The sequence below is a fragment of the Choloepus didactylus genome, chromosome 2 (assembly GCF_015220235.1).
Source record: "Choloepus didactylus isolate mChoDid1 chromosome 2, mChoDid1.pri, whole genome shotgun sequence".
Classification (NCBI taxonomy): domain Eukaryota; kingdom Metazoa; phylum Chordata; class Mammalia; order Pilosa; family Megalonychidae; genus Choloepus; species Choloepus didactylus.
This window is the reverse complement of record NC_051308.1, coordinates 245962927-245969386: the sequence shown is the minus strand read 5'-3', so window position 1 is coordinate 245969386 and position 6460 is coordinate 245962927. Positions and strand designations below refer to the sequence as shown.

The following is a 6460-nucleotide window of genomic DNA, read 5'->3' as shown; positions in this document are numbered from 1 at the left end:
AAAGTGGAAGAGATGGGCCTGGGGCCAGGGGGAAGGCTGGGTGGCCGGCTGAGCTGAGTGAGGTGGGCTGGGCGAGGGGCTGGGCCGTAGGAGGGCTTTCTGCACCAGGTGGAGGGTCTGGCCTGCCCCAACCACCTCCATGCCTGGGGCGGCCCTCAGGCCAAGCTGGGGCATCCTGGGCAGGGGCTTGGGGAGACGTGGTCTGGACGTGTCATCTGGGTCTAGCTCCTGTTGCCTGGACAGGGCCACCTCGGGCCTGAGCTCCCCGGCTTTCCCAGGGGCTGCGTTAGCTGCCTGCTCTTCTCCCAGAGCTGCCGTGAGGGTGAGCTGCTGCCAGGTGGAGTGCTTGCTCACGTGTGCATGCATGTGTGTACATGTGCATGCATGCATGTATACATGTTTACGGGTGTGTGCATGCATGTATACATGTTTACGGGTGTGTGTGTGCATACATTATACATGTTTATGGGTGTGTGCATGCATGTGTGTACATGTGCATGCATGCATGTTTACAGGTGTGTGCGTGCATGTGTGTGCATGCATGTGCGTATACATGTTTACGGGTGTGTGCATGCATGTGTTTGCATGCATGCATGTATACATGTTTATGGGTGTGTGCATGCATGCATGTGTGGAGCAGAGGTGGGGGGGCAGGAGTGTAGCAGCCTCGGTGTGAGCACAGCTGTGGTGTGAGCCGTCTGCTGCCTTCACCCGCCTGAGCCCTGGCTCTGAGGGGTGGGCACACACACACCCCCCATCCTCTGCCAAGAGCACTTCCAGGCCTTGGGCCAAGGTGGATTTGGTGATCCCTGGAGACTCGGGGTCATAGCCTGTAGCCATGGTAGAATCGGCACCACAGGGCCTGGGCTGCTGCTGGGGGACATGGGGGAGCCGGGTGGAGTCTGGGGACAGGAGGTGGCTGAGGGAAGGGAGCAGGGAGAAGAAGGCTAGGGGCTTGCCCTTCCGGCTTTTTCCCCAGCCCTGGTACCTGCCCACATCTTGGGCCATAGGCACCTCCGTGGGACCCCATTGACCCTGGGGTCTGGCCTGATGGCCCACGTGTCACAGCTCCTCTGGCAGGACAGAGCCCCCTCCTCCAGCCCAGGGCCACGCTGCTGGGAGCCTGGCTGCCCTTGCCCAGGTGGCACTTCCTGTGCCCCCACCCCGGCTGCCGGCACCAGCCCCAGCCCCAGCCGGCTGTGCTTGGCTGCCCAAACCCTCATTGCAGGCAGGGAAACTGAGGTCCAAGACCCTCCACCCACCTCTGGGGTCAGTGGGCTCACTGGTGCCAAGAGCCAGGCCCCAGGTGGAACCAGAGAGGCCCAGTGCTGCCCGAGGAACCCCAGCCTGCAGGGGCCTTTCTGGCCCTGGGGCTCCCCAGTGGACTGGACAGGGGGCTGCAGGGCAGGCAGAAATGGGGGCTGTCCTGGGGGAAAGCCAAGCCTGGAGGGAGGCTGGGCATCTCAGCCGAGGTCTGAGCCAGCCCCTGGGTACAGGGTGGGCCCCAGGGAACAAGGAGGCTGGGATCACCGGGCAGCCCCCACACCCCAGAAGTCCTGGACAGGAAGTGGGGCTCCCTGTGGAAGGACGAGCCTGGGGCTGGGCAGGAGGGGCACGCTGGTCAGGTCGGGTGGCAAAGGCCCTTTTTTGGGGGGATGGGATGTCGGGAGCCCCCCACGAGCAATTCTTTCCACCCTTTCATGTGTTGTTTTTTCCCAAACGTGGGGGTGTCCTTGTAAAGCAGTGCCCTTGTATGGGGCGGAGGGGGTTATAAATGTGTGCTGTAGATCGCATGCCTGTTTCTTATGACCGCATGGTTTTTAGGATCCATCCGTGCTCCTCTCTGCCCATCTGGTTCGTTGTTTCTGGGTGCTCTGGAACATTCCATCCTACATCGTATGTCCACCCAGCTTGTCCTCTGGGCTGCGTGGTCCCCAGCTCCCTCCAGGGCAGGCCTTCTCGCCCCCTGGTGCCCGGTGGTGGTACTGCAGGGTCCCCGGGCACTGGCATCCAGCTGCCCCTGCGCAGTCCCAGGGCCGCGGGGTCTCCAGTCCCCCCACATGCTGCCCGGAACCCTCCACCTCCCATTTGCGCCCAGTGTTAGGATGGGGCAAATCTGTGTCCTCGCGAGGCTGTGCTTTGCCTTTTGGGTCCCTGGGGGGGACGACTTCTGCTTTGCTCGGCCCCATCTGTGCTCGTCCTTGATGGCAGACCCTCACCCGCTGTAGACCCCGCAGGCCGCCCCTCCTGCCAGTCACCCTTCACTCTTCTGGGGTTCTTTCATCGGACAGACTGGAGCTGGGTTCACAGGTGGATCTGGAGGTGACGTTTTCACGTGGTCACTCTGACACAAGTTCTGCACAAGGTGGGTGGAGAGAAAGGGCCGATCCTGTAACACTGCCGGATCAAAAGCTGAAGAATAAGCTCGAGGTGGCTCTGGCTCACCTGGTCAGACAACCGAAAGGGCTACTGCTTTCCCGGCTGACGCTGGCTGGTAACGGAGAGGAGGCAGGAACTGAGCTCCCCGAGGGGCAGGGGAGCCTGCAGTCCCCACTCGCCAGCCCGGAGGGCGCAGGTGAAGAATTTCATAAATATTTTGCTTTGTTTAGTTTAACAACAAAAAAAGTCTCCTTCTGAAGCTGGTAAATCGCCCCGTTTGCCGCCCCTTAGCCTTTAAGAGTCCGTCCCAGGCCCCAGGTGTTCTCGGGCCGGTGACCCCCCGGGTGCTCTGGGGTCCCTGCCATTGTGAAGGGCATCCTGTTTGCTTCTGGATGGTTCTCGCTGGTATCAAGGAACTCCTGGTCTTTACAGGTTGTTCTTGTCTCTGCCAACATTGCTGAACTCCTGTGGGCTGTGACATGTCCCCTGGGAACTCCTGCAGTCCCAGCTCATGGGGCTCCCCCTTCTGGTCCTCACACCCCGTTTCTCTTCTTACCTGACCAGGATAAGGGGCCCCCCAAACGCTGGTGTGTGTGGGGGGGTGATGAGGCAGACACCTCCCAATGCCTGATCTTCGGGAGAATCCGGTCACTCGACCACTCTTTATTCAGTCCTGCCCCTCGTGGCCCGACAACAGTCAGCAAAGCCCCTGCCTCCCAGATTTTGCATTCTAATGGGAAGGACACACAGATCCAGGGTATAATATTAGGTTATTAGGAAAATAACCCAGGGGAGGCGAGAAAGCAGGGCAGGCGGTATTTAAATGGGAGGGGGCATGGACAGCATCTCAGATGGTGCCCTTCAAATGACCTTGGATTCATCTGCTTTTCCATTAAACATGTGTGCAATCACTGTCAAGAATGTTCCTTTCTGTACCCCTTTTTCCAAAAATTTATATCCTAAAAGGGCACTGAGATCCACAAAGTCTCTTTCAGCTCATCTCAAAACAACCCTCTGTCTCCTCCCCCAAAACCTGCACCTTTTCCGATACCAAACTATCCTCACATTCGCGACACCCCCACTCCATCAAGTCGGTCTTTTAAAAGATTTTATTCATATACCTAATATTTTATTTAGGATTTTGCCGTGTGTAGTGAGCCTGTAATTTTCACTTCTTATACTGTCCTCACCCAGTTTTAAAGCCAAGTATATACCGGCCTCATATTAAATGAGCTTCTGGAACAACTCGTATTAGACGGGACCACAGGGTCTTGAAAGCCTGGCAGTCACCCCTGTGAACCCCTGCCCTGGGATTATTCAGGGTGTGTCTTTGATTACTAGTTGCATTTATTTAAGTTATTGGTTTATTCAAGTTTTTAAAATCTCTACTTACACCAACCTTGGCGTTTTGTATTTTCCCAGAAATCTATCCATTTTTCTAAATTTTCAGTTACCAACGTAAGTGGTTCCTAATGTTCATTTTGTGTCCACAGTTCATTCCCCCTCCTTCTTTAGTATTTGTTTTCTTGCCTTGTTTCTTTTTCATCATCTGTCTTGCTGGAGTTTTGTCTTTCTTAGTCTTCAAAGAAGCAAATGTTGGTTTTGTTCAGTGCTCCATTCCGCTGGAAACAAAAAATGCATATTCTCCATTTGCTGAGTATAAAGTTTATTTATATGGGATGTGTATTCAAGCTTAGTCAAACTTTATTATTTTCTTTAGTTACTTCTTGTGAGATGCAAGTTAAAATTGCCAGTTATAGTCATTTATTTTATTTGCTTATTTGTCGTCACCTTACGTGCACGTGTGTGTATACATTTACATACAGGCGCTTATCATCCTTTCACCTCAAAATATTCAAACTCCTACCCCAGGTTTCTTGTGGTTTGCTTTGCCAGTTTTGATTGCTGTCCTTTCGAGCATGTCCTTATTGTCAAGATGCTTTGGGATTGTTTTTTAATGTGGTCCAGGGATCTGTTCTTTGATCACCAATAGCGACCATTTACATTTATTGTAATTACCATTATATTGGATGTGTTGATCTATTTTCTCTATATTGTGCTGTTTCTCCTCCTTTCCTGCCTTCCATTGGATGATCAGGTTTCCTCCTAATGGCTTAAAAGTTGCACATCCTACCATATCCTGAGGTGATGACGGCCACCTTGTTTATTTGCCTTGTCGCTTCTCTTTGACCAGACGGGACGAGTGACTTCCCGCACGCCCTCAAGCCCTGGCATTATTATGTGGCATTTCAGTTGTGCATCAATAAATATCTCACGGCAGCCTCCTGGATTTCTTTCACTCCTTGCTGAAGAACTTCCTCCAAGAGCCTGTTCAAAGCAAGTTCTGGGTGGCAACTGAGCTCCTTGGAACCCTCCTCACTCTCTGAGTTTCTTTCCGATGGGGTACCAGCCACTTTGGCAGGCATTGGGGAGGGGAGAGGGGGCTACAGTGCAGACCCTAAGGAAGTTTTCTTCAGGTGAAGGGTGGCTAAGAGCCTCAGGGAGGAGTCCCCAGTGTTACAAGCTGGGCCCAGCCCTTGCCACTGGCCACCCTCGGGGGCACCCCTTGTCCAGGGGACATCTCCCTCAGCCCCCGAGTGCCTCCCAGGACAGGCAGCTGCACCTGATGAGACTGCCCAGCCCTGCTTAGCCCGGGGCCTTTGCATCCCACCCCCGCCACTGATGAGGGTGATGGGGATGGGACAGGAGCCACGATGGGGCAGGGGTGGCTGCGTGAGCTCAACCAGAAGCAGCCCCCCACCCTGGGCCACCCCTCCACACCTGCCCTGCCAGCCCTGGGAGCCCAGCACCCTACCCCACCCCCAGGCCTCCCCCCCCCACCCCACGCACAGGCTCTGGGCCCCAGGTGTTTTGTGTCCCAGGGGAAGGGCTGGGGTCGGTTGTGAGTTTGTCTGGCAGACCCACCTGCCTCCCCTTGGCACTGCCCCCAGGTTCTCCACCCCAGCTCCCAGAACTGGGACGAGCCTCACCCCAGGAAGGAGCTCTGCCCGGGAGGACGCCCCCAGCGAGTGGAACCCCAAAAAGCAGCAGACGCACAGGCCAGAAGGAAGCTGCTTGCTCCTTTAACTTAACAGTTTTATGGCACCTGTGCCCACCGCCTGGTCACCCACTGGCCCCGCTGTCCTGAGTCCGGGCTTCCTGGGATGGAGCAGGGGACAGGCAGCAGGCGGGCACACGCAGCAGCCCATAAATACCCTCCATCGCGACGGCGGCTCTACTGCCAGGTAAACAGACGGCTGGGCGGCAGCCAGGCGAACCTGCCCCGAGCACAGGGGCCACACCTGCCTCCACCTGATCCAGGTGAGCAGGGCTCCCTGAGCATAGCACGTTGCTGCGGCCAGCTCGCCCCGAGGCCCCAGGGCCCTTGTCCTTGCAGGGCTAGCCAGATGGGGCCCCCCTCCTGGTGACGAGGCTGTGCCCATCTGTGGCCCTCCTGAGAGACGGCTGCTGGGTCCCAAGCGGGGGCCTGGAGTCATGGCCCCTGGGGGTCCCTCCTTAGCCGTCAGGTCCCTCGGGCTTGAACTCAGGCAGGGGCTTTGGCCAGCGCTGCCTCCAAGCTACTGCTTTGCTGCCCTGTTGCTGACCCTGGATGTGGGTCTGTGGGGGGCTGGGTGGGGGGCCGCTGCAGGACAAGGAGAAAAGAGGGGTGTCAGCCCCAGTGTTGAGGAGGAAGCTCTTGAACACCCAGGGCTCTGGGCTCGCCCCACCTCCCTGCCCTCAACAAAGGGGTGATGAGCAGACCCCTGCCCCCCAGCTCGGACCCTAGCCTGCTCGCCTACTCTGGAGGACCCTGGGAGCATGTTTGTCCCCTGCCCCAGGGGGTCCAGCCCGCAGCACGTGCCCCTGCTCACTCCTCCTGTGGCCTCAGCCTGCCAGTGACAGCCCAGTGATGCCGCCACAACGTCACACCCAGTGACGGGGGACATCGTACCTCTCACCTGGGCCCAGGGCTGGGGCCGGGCTTGCTGGGAACTCGGGGGGTCCACCTGAGGGAGACAGGAAGAATCTGGCATTGGGGCCCCAGTCCTGGGTGGGCAGCAGGAAAGGGGCAATGAGGCCT

General features: G+C 57.2%; 1 long non-coding RNA gene across 1 annotated transcript; it reads right to left on the bottom strand.

Moving 5' to 3' along the window:
• Window positions 1-5446: 5446 nt before the first annotated feature.
• Window positions 5447-6388, bottom strand: LOC119520997. Its single transcript, XR_005214273.1, has 2 exons — window positions 6332-6388; window positions 5447-6022 (listed from the first exon to the last, which is right to left on the bottom strand). It is a non-coding gene; the product is annotated as an uncharacterized LOC119520997 (long non-coding RNA).
• Between the last annotated feature and the right edge of the window lie 72 nt (window positions 6389-6460).